The sequence below is a fragment of the Urocitellus parryii genome, chromosome X (genome assembly GCF_045843805.1).
Source record: "Urocitellus parryii isolate mUroPar1 chromosome X, mUroPar1.hap1, whole genome shotgun sequence".
Classification (NCBI taxonomy): Eukaryota; Metazoa; Chordata; class Mammalia; order Rodentia; family Sciuridae; genus Urocitellus; species Urocitellus parryii.
This window is the reverse complement of record NC_135547.1, coordinates 130,390,665-130,402,873: the sequence shown is the minus strand read 5'-3', so window position 1 is coordinate 130,402,873 and position 12,209 is coordinate 130,390,665. Positions and strand designations below refer to the sequence as shown.

The following is a 12,209-nucleotide window of genomic DNA, read 5'->3' as shown; positions in this document are numbered from 1 at the left end:
AAGTAAATATAAATAAGAATGTTGAGGAAAAGGCAAACTCATAAATTGTTGGTCAGACTGAAAATTGGTGCAAGGACTCTGCAAAGCAGTAGGGAGATTCCTTAGAAAACTTGGAATGGAACTACCATTTGACCCAGTTATCCCACTCCTCAGCTTATACCCCCCCAAAATGAAAATCAGCATAGTTCAGTGATGCAGGCACATCAATGTTTTTAGCAACTGAATTCACAATACCTAAAGTATGGAATGATGCTGAGGGCCATTGCCAAGTAGGAATGATGTATTGAAATTTCCTTGCCAGCGTACCCCATGTTAAATGGACTTGCCTTGGAAATTCGCTGTGACATTGCATGTGTGTTTGAGAAAGGTGACCCTGCTCAAGGACCAGGGTGGATCCAGGTTTATGGTGTATCCTGCAGGTTTTAGGAAGTATCTCTCTCCCTCCTTGGGTTTAAGGCGTTCCTGGCTTAAGACAAATTTAGGGCGTTCCAGGTTTAAGACAATCTGGGTTTAGGGCAGTTCCAGGTTTAAGATTATTCCTGCTGGGAATAGGGCGTATCCTGATGCCTGAGTTCCCCTTGAGTTATCATGGAATTCAGAAAGTATTTGGGACGTGAATTGGGTGGCAGAACTTGGATTTCCCCGGAACGTGTTTCTGCAGGGCTGGTGTGAGTTCGGAAATAAAGAATTGTTGTTTGAATCTACAAAGCTGTGAGTGGCTCCTGATCTTGTACCCAGCCAGACTGCGGCAAGCCTAGATGCCCTTGAACAGAATAATGGAGAAAACACACACACACACACACACACTCACACACACACATTAGAATATTACTCAACTCCAAATAAGAATGAAATATGCCCTTGACTGGTAAATGGATGAAAGTGGAGTCTATCATGCTAAGTGAAAGAAGCCAACCCTCAAAAACCAAAGGCTGAATGTTTCTGCATATATGTGGATGGTTACACACAACCAGGGAAGCTGGGGACACAAAATAGAAGTCTATTGCTTTAGACTAAAGAGAAAGAAGGGAAGGCAGAAGGGGAAGTGTGAACAAAGCAGACTTAATGGGTCATCAGTTTCTTTATGAATACACAACCAAGATAACTCCACATCATGTTCATCCACAAGACAGGGATCCTACTTAGAATAAGTTATAGCCTATTTATGCATAAAGGGTCAAAATACACTCTAGGATCATGTGTATCAAAAGAGAACAAATTTAAAAAGTGAAAAAAGACACTCATGGAGCATTCAGAAATCAAAATACTGAATATACTAGAATTCTCAGGGCAAAAATGAGAGGAAATTTTGATGCTCTTGAAAGAGAATAACATACCTTAGAAATTGCATTAAACCAAATAAAGAAAACAAATTATGAATACTTCTTTCTTTCTTTCTTTCTTTCTTTCTTTCTTTCTTTCTTTCTTTCTTCTCTCTTTCTTAATGAAGATTAAACCCATGGACATTAAAGCACTAATCCATATCTCCCACTATTCTTTATATTTTATTCAGAGACAGGGTCTCATGGTGTTGCTCAGGGCCTCGCTAACTTGCAGAGACTGGCTTTGAACTCACAGTCTTCCTGGTCCAGCCTCCTGAGCCACTGAAATTATGGGCATGTACCACCTCACCAGTAAGAACAGGAAATTTGACATAAAGAATATCTCCTCCTATTTTTAAAAGAGCATGAGAACAGTTTCTATATTTAACCATCCCAAAATGTATGTGTATATCAAAATATAATTAATACATAATTATAGTTATTATAATTATACATACAACTTTTTGTGAAAAAAATTATAATTTTTTATTTGTTTAATTAGTTGTACATGACATTAGAGCACATATATGAAGTTTGATATATCATACATGGATGGGATATCGTTTCTCTTTATTCTGCGTGTACATGTTGCAGAATCATATTGGTCACATAATCAAATATATAATACAATAATGATGTCTGTTTCATTCTACTACTATCTTTTCTGTCCCCTTATCCGTGTCCCCTTCCTCCCATCACTTCCCTCAACCTCATCTAAGGTAAAGCTATTCTGCCCTAGTGCCCCATCACTCCTGAATTAGCATCTGCATATTAGAGAAAACATTCCTCTTTTTTGTGGGATTGTCTTATTTCACTTACCATGATATTCTCCAACTCCAACCGTTTACTAGCAAATGCCATAATTTTAGTCTACTTTCAACCTGACTGATATTCCATTAATTATATATACCACATTTTCTTTATCCATTCATCTTTGGAGGGACCCCTAGGTTGGTCCATAGTCTAGTTTATTGATCTGGTATAAACATTGTTGTGGCTGTCAAAAAGATTATACATGTGAAAATATTAATAAAAAAACAACAGCAAGTTGCTGAGCAGGAGAAAACATTTCACATTACATATTTAATTATTTCCTAGTATCCAGAGTATAAAAGAAACTCTAGTGTATCTGTAATAAAATGATTGACAAATTCAAATTGAATTCCGAATTGTGAATCCCTCAGATATTTCTGCTACTCTTTATGGTGTTTCCTAAGAATGGTTTTAAAAATGCTGATTGTTAATTTTTGCAGGTTGACTGACATCTAGGAAGGCCACACCCAAGGGCAGAGCAAGAGAAGGGGCACACAAAAGTCATATCACAAAGGGACAGGTGAGCATAGCTGGACCCACAGGGATGTAGGAAGGCTCGCCTATGCAAGAGGACACAGTCACAGGACCCCAAAGATTGGGGCTATCATCTAGGTTACTTAGGCAACCAGATGACAGAGTGAATACTGATGATGCCACACCAATCAGAAAGGGAGACAGTCACATGCTAGTTTGGCCTCCCACCGAATGGGTCTCACTGAGTCCGGCTGTGTTATTTTATCTCCCCTGTTTTCCCGAAGTTATCCACATGCTCTGTGCAAACACCCAGCACCTCTGAAGCCTGAGGAATCTGAGGTCCCTTCTCTACTCCCTGCTCAAGTGACACAGTCCAAGGATAACATGAATGCTGAGAGCAGGGCAGCTGTGTGATCCCGCAGGAGCCTGGCAGGGGGTGCCCTTCCCACACTCCTCTTGCAGGATTTCTTTCTTTCTTTCTTTCTTTTTAGAGAGAGAGGAGAGGAGAGAATTTCAATATTTATTTTTCAGCTGACACAACATCTTTGTTTGTATGTGGTGCTGAGGATTGAACCCGGGCCGCACGCATGCCAGGCGAGCGCGCTACAGCCTGAGCCATATCCCCAGCCCCACAGGATTTCTTAATGCAGGAGGAATGATGGAGCCTGACTCTCATTTCTGCTTCCACTGCAAGTGAGGTTACAGAACAACTCCAGAGCTCTAGAGGACACATTTTAGTATCATGTCCAACTACAGCATCAACTAGTTATGAAAATTAAAGGTTTCCCTGGCTCATGAGAATGAGAGGATCTGGAAAAGGGCTGTCAGGGATGAGGAATGGGGACATGTGCTCTTTTCATAACCTTCCTGGGATCCCAGGAAGAGGATATTAGTTTTCCCATCTCATCAGAGCTGGAAGGACTCATTGGAGCTCCTTAAGCCCCAGCTTCACCTGCTGCTGAGGAAGAGGGTGAACCTGACCTTGTGTGAGGAGCTTCCACTGACAGGGATTTGACCTGCAGTCCAGGAGACTGTGAGTGAGGTTGGGAGTTCACAAGGCCATCCTCAGAACCGTGGGCCGGTCTTCTCACCCCCACAACTCATTGTGCTCCAGTTGTCATCATTCAACAGTGACCACATGACTCTGTCTTGTGGAAAAGGGCCTCAAGCATCACCTGCCAACAAGTAGAAGAGGCCACAATCATTTAGCTTTAGGAAACCAGGAGGCCTGAGACTGAAGCCATCCAAGTCTCTCTGACCAAGCCCAAGGTAGGAGACAACCTTGAGCAGAGCATGGTCATTAGCACAATTCTGGTCTCTTCAGCCAGAGCAGCACAGCATCACCTCATTCTCTGACCCCCCTTCACACAGAAGGACACCAAGCCTCTTGAGACACACCCATCACAGGGACCAGGGATGGAGCCAGGATCCCTGTCCAGCTGTCTGACTTCTTAAGCCCATGTGTCGTCTGAGCTTCCTCCAGATCAAGGCAATCCTCCTGCACTCAGTCCCTCTACCTTTCACTTTAAAACTAGAAAAATGGGGCTGAGAGGATTCGTCGGGGTGCTTTTCTGGCCAGGCATCTAGTATGGATGGGCTGGCACTGGGGTGGGCAGCAGAGTCTCAATCCTCTCTTCCCACTCCAAATCCCCCTCCAAGGAAATTCCCGTGTCTAGGCTGTTGTGCTGCCCTTGCTGCCAGAGGACAGCCCCACCTCAACCCCAAGCCCTTTGTGGCTCTCCTGACATGGGAAAGCTGGTCATCCAGCAGGACTCCCTGACACCCATCTGGGTCTCACCTTCCTACTCGATTGTTTGAACAGGCCAGAGCCCAAGGCTGTATGCACCCAAACAGCCAGGAAGAAGAACTGGGGCAGAGTTGGGTCTAATTCTCACTATATTTCTTGTTCTGGGCCACATGGCCTGATGAAATATGGGGATGAGGGACTTAGGCAGGCCTGGGATTGTCACTGTCATTGAAATGGGTGTTGCAGAGGGTCACTGTCATGGAAATGGGTGTTGCAGAGGGTTGACAAATGGGTCCCAGATCATATCGGCAACCCAGGTGGCCTGGTCCCTGATCCCCAGCCCAAGACCTGAGTGTCACTTTTCTCTTGGCAGGAGCGCCCTCCAGATCTCAACCTTCACATGGGAGGAAGATGTGGCACGTGGGTCATTCTGTCATTGCTTCCCCACTCCTTGTCCTTGTGACACCCGACTCTTCTGTTAGACATGAGGTCCTCTTTCAGGTGCCAAAGTCAGCTTGCATTTTCAGCTGACCCTGAATGGTTCATATTGGTAAGAACGTGAAAGGAGGAACATGTTGCTTTCATATCCCGGGGAGGCCACGAGGGCGGATCATCTAACATTATGTGGACTCTACAGGCCTTTGTGTGTCCTGGAGTGTGTTTTGGGTTTCTGCAATAGCAAACCCAAACAAACACAGAACCAAATTCTTAACTCTATTTGACATCAAACTCAGGGCATACCATTTCGTTAATGAAATGTTTTGCTTTGCGCCAGGTGTGGTGGTGATGCCTTAATCCCAGCCACTAGGGAGGCTGAGGAAGGAGGATCAAGAGTGCACAGGCAGCCTCAGCAAAGGCTAGGTGCTAAGCAACTCAGTGAGACCCAGGCCCTAAATAAAATATAAATGAGGCTGGGGATGTGGCTCACAGATTAATGCCCCTGAGTTCATTCCTGGCACCTCTGGGTCCCTCCAAAAAGAAAAGCCTACACTTTTTTCCGATTGGCAGAATCCCAGCCTCTGGGACAGTAGTTATTTTGATGCTCCTTTGCTAGCAAACAACTTTTTTTTTCTTGTAATCTCACTGCTTGTCCTCATTATTGGATTGGCATTGGGAAAGAGGATGGAGACTTCAGGAACACCTTAAGCTCATGTGTATATGTCTCGTGGCTGCTATCTTTCAATAAATTTTGGTTTTAAAATATTTTGCCTGTTGTTGGGGAGGTAGTATAGTAGAATTGTTTTCATAGTGTAGGACTCACATTCTCTTATTTTCAAACTCTTTTATACATTTGTGTCCCAGCAGTGACCCCTGCACATAGCACGGAATTGGACCTTGTTTTCATTCTGTCTGCTGATCTCTACCTTAGGATAGGATTGTTCAGTTAATTGCCATATAATGTCACTGTTGATGTAGTTCCATTTATGTCTGCCCTTTTACACTCTTCTATTTTCTTATGTCTTTCCCCCCTCTATTCTTCTTCAAGGTGTTGTTTTTTTAAACTGGTCATTGAGCTTAGGGGTACTGTGACACTGAACTACATTCCCTGCCCCTTTTTAAATTGTATTTTGAGAGAGGGTGAAGGTAAGTTGCAGAGGCTGGCCTCGAATTTTTGACCCTCCTGGCATGATTTTCACCACCATCCCAGGGTACGGTTCTATTTTTGTTGTTGTTTTCTAATAAATGATTTATTCAATGATTTTTTTTCATTTTTATTTTTTTAATTTTTTTATTGGTTGTTCAAAACATTTCAAAGCTCATGATGTATCATCTTTCATACATTTTATTCAAGTGAGTTATGAACTCCCATTTTTTTATTGGTTGTTCACAACATTACAAAGCTCTTGGCATATCATATTTCATACATTAGAATCAAGTGGGTTATGAACTCCCATTTTTTCCCCAAATACAGATTGCAGAATCACCTTGATTACACATCCACATTTTTACATACTGCCATATTAGTGACTGTTGTATTCTGCTACCTTTCCTATCCTCTACTATCCCCCTCCCCTCCCCTGGCATCTTCTCTCTCTACCCCATCTACTGTAATTCATTTCCCTCCATGTTTGTTATCCCATTCCCCTCACAACCTCTTATATGTAATTTTGTATAACAATGAGGGTCTCCCTCCATTTCCATGAAGCTAGCCAATCCCTAAAAAACAAATACCAAATGTCTTCTTTGATATAATGAGAGCAACTAAGAACAGAGCAGGGAGGAAGAGCAGGAAGAAAAGATTAACATTAAACAGAGACATGAGGTGGGAGGGAAAGGGAGAGAAAAGGGAAATTGAACTCCCATTTTTACCCCAAATACAAATTGCAGAATCACATCAGTTACACATTCACATTTTTACATAATGCCATATTAGTGACTGTTGTATTCTGCTGCCTTTCCTATCCCCTACTATCTCCCGTCTTCTCCCCTCCCATCTTCCCTCTCTACCTAATCTGTTGTTGTTCAGTTCTCTCCCTTGTTTTTCCCCCCTTTCCCCTCACAACCTCTTATATGTGATTTCGTATAACGTTGAGGGTTTCCTTCCGTTTCCATGCAATTTCCCTTCTCTCTCCCTTTCCCTCCCACCACTCGCCTCTGTTTAATGTTAATCTTTTCCTCATGCTCTTCCTCCCTGGTCAGTTCTTAGTTGCTCTCCTTAAATCAAAGAAGATATTTGGCATTTATTTTTTAAGGATTGGCTAGCTTCACTTAGCATACTCTGCTCTAATGCCATCCATTTCCCTGCAAATTCCATGATTTTGTCATTTTTTAGTGCTGCATAATACTCCATTGTGTATAAATCCCACATTCTTTTTTATCCATTCATCTATTGAAAGGCATCTAGGTTGGTTCCACAGTCTAGCTATTGTGAATTGTGCTGCTATGATCATTGATGTGGTAGTATCCCTATAGTACGCTCTTTTAAGGTCCTCCGGGAATAGTCCGAGAAGGGCGATAGCTGGGTCAAATGGTGGTTCCATTCCCAGCTTTCCCAGGAATCTCCATACTGCTTTCCATATTGGCCGCACCAATTTGCAGTCCCACCAGCAATGTACAAGTGCACCCTTTTCCCCACATCCTCGCCAGCACTTATTGTTGTTTGACTTCACAATGTCTGCCAATCTTACTGGAGTGAGATGGTATCTTAGGGTGACTTTGATTTGCATTTCTCTGAATGCTAGAGATGGTGAGCATTTTTTCATGTACTTATTGATTGATTGTATGTCCTCCTCTGAGAAGTGTCTGTTCAGGTCCTTGGCCCATTTGTTGATTGGGTTATTTGTTATCTTATTGTTTAATTTTTTGAGTTCTTTGTATATTCTGGAAATTAGGGCTCTATCTGATGTGTGAGGAGTAAAGGTTTGTTCCCAGAATGTTGGCTCCCTATTTACTTCTCTTATTGTTTCTCTTGCTGAGAAAAAACTTTTTAGTTTAAGTAAGTCCCATTTGTTTATTCTTGTTATTAACTCTTGGGCTATGGGCGTCCTATTAAGGAATTTGGAGCCTGACCCCACAATATGTAGTTCGGAGCCAAATTTTTCTTCTATCAGGCACAAAGTCTCTGATTTGATATCAAGCTCTTTGATCCATTTTGAGTTAACTTTTGTGCATGGCGAGAGAAAGGGTTTCAGCTTCATTTTGTTGCATATGGATTTCCAGTTTTCCCAGCACCATTTGTTGAAGATGCTATCCTTCCTCCATTGCATGCTTTTAGCCCCTTTATCAAATATAAGGTAGTTGTAATTTTGTGGATTGGTCTCTGTGTCCTCTATTCTATACCATTGGTCCACCTGCCTGTTTTGGTACCAGTACCATGCTGTTTTTGTTACTATTGCTCTGTAGTACAGTTTGAAATCTGGTATCCCTATTCCTCCAGATTCACACTTCCTGCTTAGAATTGCTTTTGCTATTCTGGGTCTTTTGTTTTTCCATATGAATTTCATGATTGCTTTATCAATTTCTACAAGAAATGCTGTTGGAATTTTGATTGGCATCTCATTAAACCTGTAGAGAACTTTGGGTAATATCGCTATTTTGATGATGTTAGTTCTGCCTCTCCATGAACAGGGTACATTTTCCATCTTCTAAGATCTTCTTCTATCTCTCTCTTTAGGGTTCTGTAGTTTTTATTGTATAAATCTTTCACCTCTTTTGTTAGGTTGATTCCCAAGTATTTCATTTTTTAAATGTATTGGCCTAGTTATGTGTCACCATGTGTGAAAAATGTGCTCACTTGGCCAAACCTACAGATGGCCTTGTTAGAGACCTGGCACTCTTAAACCACAACACAAGAAAAAGAACACAGACTCCAATTTTGAATCAAACTAAATCAAAGTCACATTTACATATCCAAGAGCTGGCCATGTCTGTCTCTCCCTATACCCTGGGCTAGAGATACCCCAGCTCTCTAGGAACAAATTTTTACAGTACAAATGTTTGCAAAGATGGGTGTCTTGAGAACTTACAGATACCAGGATTTGGACAAGCATAATACAAAGGCTGGTAGTAGGTTAATGAACTACATGGCTTAACATTTCAAGGTAGGGAATAAATTCAGATCCCAACTTTAGAATGTATGAGGTACCACTGAGGTTTCAGAGAGGTAGATATCTGGTCACTGGGAGCCAAGTATGGGTGACTTCAAGGCATGGGAAAGCATTCCAAGCAAGTTTAGAAATTGCAGTAATTTATAGTAAAACAAAAATTAGTTTTCATGAGTTTTGGACAAAATGGCTCCCAATCTTAAGAAGGAATTAGGCTGGGTTTCAGAGTTATATTCTCAAAACCATTACATTTATGCTTCCACCCACTTTCTTTGTACCACAATAGCAAAAGTGCTGTGGATGGAGCTCAGGGGTTCTATACCTCTGTCATGGATTCAATGCCCAGTAAAGGAGTGGAGGAGCACCTAGAGTTGAGTTCTCAGTTCTAGAGGGGTATGTGGCCACTATTCCACACTTGGGGGAATATGACTGTTTATATGTAAGCCCGCCTCCCCGTTGTCATTGGTAATATTGGTAGGAGACTGTATTTGGGCCAGTGTGCAAGATGTGAAAGACTTCACCAATTCAAGTTAACAGTAAAAATACAATTGTATTTACTTTCTGGGAAGGGGTAGATACTGAAGCCAGAAATAGACAGGCAGTCAGTACAGACAGGTAAATGGAGTCAGGTCTGATCAAGGAGGCCAATTTTGAGTGAGTCTGGCAAGTTGGAGACTGTCCTCTGACTGATAGAAATGTTAATTCCTTCAGAGCCCTCACTCCACCCTAATCAAGAACTGTCCTGGCTCCTTCCTGTTGCTAAGGTAGCCTCTCCCAAGAATTGCCCCTCCTTATAGAGAGCTATTAGGTTGTTAATGTGTCCTTGGCTGCTACATCCTGCCCATAACCTTTTTTGCTTTTTCTGAATATCATCCTTTAGGGGAAAGAAGGGTAACTTGACACATCTTGTGTTCTAGTAAAATAGCTGCTTTAAATGAAATAAGGCAGTGGATTATTCATACTAGGGATATTGAATCTTTAGCTACATCCTCAGCTCTTTTTTGTGTTTGTTTGTTTGTTTTTGGCAGAAGTTATTTTTTTATTGACTTTTATTACTTATACATGACAGTAAAATGCATTTTGACACATCATATGTAAATAGAGTGTAACTTCTCCTTTTTCTGGTTGTACCTAATGTCCATTCACATGGGTCATGTAGTCAAATAGGATAATAATGTCTGATTTATTCTCTTGTCGTTCAACTCCAGCCCTTTTAAAATTTATTTTCAGACAGGATCTGGCTATGTTGTCTAGCCTCACCTGGAACTTCTGATCCTCCTGTCTCAGCTTCTCAAGCTGTTGGAATTAAAGGCACTGGCCACCATACCTGAGGAAAATAGTTTATTTTGACCCAAATATTAATGATCATCCTTAGGAACATGGATTCAACTTATCCCGATTGATGTGTGTGTCCCATTCTGGAAGAAATTACATCTTTTCTAATAACAGGGATTGAACCCAGAGAAACTTAATCACTGAACCGTATCAGCAACCCTTTTTATATTTTATTTTGAGACATGATCTTGTAAGAGTAAAAGAAATTGAAGTTAAAGTGTAAACGACAGGGCATTGTAAAGTTTCCAAGCTGCAAGACCTGAGTTAAAAAGTGAAGGACCAGGTATTGTTAAATTCCTCTGTTAGGACAATACCCGAACTCCCAGTAAATGTTTCTCCTGATCCTCTGGCTGTTTAATAACTAAGGGCTCTGAGTAGCCCGGTAGGTAGGTTTCCAGGACCCAAAACCAATCAGTTTAAAGGTGTACCCCGCTTAGAAGTGACCAATCACCCTGCCCAGCCTGTTCCCGCCAATAAATGTACTAGTCATGTCTGAGAGTTGTTGTTCAATTTTCCTGCGCCTCATGATGATTTGTTCTGATGTATGCAAAGCCCCCCGCCATCCCCAAAAAGTGTACTTAAGCATTGTTCAACCCCTGCTCTGGGCTCTGGGCTGCTCTCCTTTCTTGAGTGGGCAAGGAGCCCCAGCATGCTGGTTCAATAAATCCCCTTCTGCCAATTGCATGAGTGGTTTTTTGGTGGTCTCTTCCTCTGATGCTTCGCCAGACCCTTACAATCTCACTATATTCCTTAGGGCTTCACTAAGTTGCTGAGGCTGGCTTTGAATTTAGCAGTCCTCCTGACCCAATCTCTCAAGCTGCGGGATTATAGTTGTGCCCCACTGTGCATGCCTGACAAGAACATTTGAAAAGAAAGTTATGCATGAATACATTAACCAAGGGCATTGGTAGGATCATCAGATGGGTGGCTACAGTAGAAAGGGGAAATTTCTTTTATAGGTCCATTATTACATTGTTAGCTTTGGAAGATGGTAGTTATATGTCAGGTAAGGTTGGTAATATATTCTGAGAATTTCATTTGTTTGGAGAATTTTGGACTAATACAGAAATTAAGGTAATTGGCTTTAAAAGAGCTTTAGAGAGGCCAAGATAATTGTTGCCAACCATACAGAACCCTGTCTCATACCTCATGGTGGTCTAGTTCCCCAAAGTCAGGTGGTCTGAAGGTTCACTGATATAGAGGAAGTTCATGGAGAAATTCAGTTCACACCTGCCTAAATTCTGTTTTTTTTTTTTTTTTTCTAAAGGCTAGACACCAAATCTGATTTTCTCAGCCAGGTTTTCTTTGGACACCTCAGAGAGTGTTATGTTCTCAGCCACTGTCCATTCCTGGGGCTGCCACCATGTGCCCACAGCTGTCCTGTGCGCTGCATGGTAAAAGGAATTTCAGGCCCAAGGTCAGCTCCTCTTAGAGGAGAGCCTAAGTTGTGAGGTACAGCCTCTTGGGGGCTCAGCTGAGGTCTTGGGGCCAAGGAATGTCCTGGAATAAGCCTCATCTAGACAACTAACTTCTTGGGGACTTGTTTTCCCCAAGCCCTGTTCCCTCCCATTCCTTGGAGACAGGTGGCCAGTCAGCCTTTGGATGCTGGTGCTGAGGGGCCAGGTCAGCAGTGACTCCTGCCCTTTCAGTCTCTCACAGTGTGAAAGAGCAAAACCTCTCCCAGAGCATAAGGACCACCCACCCCAGTGCAGAGCTGTGCAAACCTGAAAAGCCTCTTAGAGTGGAGTCATGGTCCAGGTTCATGGGAGGGTGATCCTGGAGGCTTTCAGTGAGCAAGACCAGGAGGGGGCATGTCCCAGCTGTCAGGGACCTTCCCTGCCCCTTGATCCTGACACATGTGTGCTCCCTCAGCACCAAAGCTTTCTGTGTATCACTTTGAAATGATGTGCTCACTTATCTGAGGCCCAGGTTTATTTATTCAGAGCCATATGGGGTGGACTATTATTAAGAGGC

General features: G+C 42.4%; 1 protein-coding gene across 1 annotated transcript in view; it reads left to right on the top strand.

The window, feature by feature from the left end:
- LOC144250855 (uncharacterized) overlaps positions 1 to 4,867 on the top strand; it is a 28,248-nt gene extending 23,381 nt beyond the window's left edge. Inside the window, exons 6-7 of the mRNA XM_077794065.1 lie at positions 2,576 to 2,655; positions 4,730 to 4,867. The gene's annotated coding sequence lies outside the window, so the exon portion shown is untranslated. The remainder of the gene's footprint in view (positions 1 to 2,575; positions 2,656 to 4,729) is intronic.
- Positions 4,868 to 12,209: the final 7,342 nt, after the last annotated feature.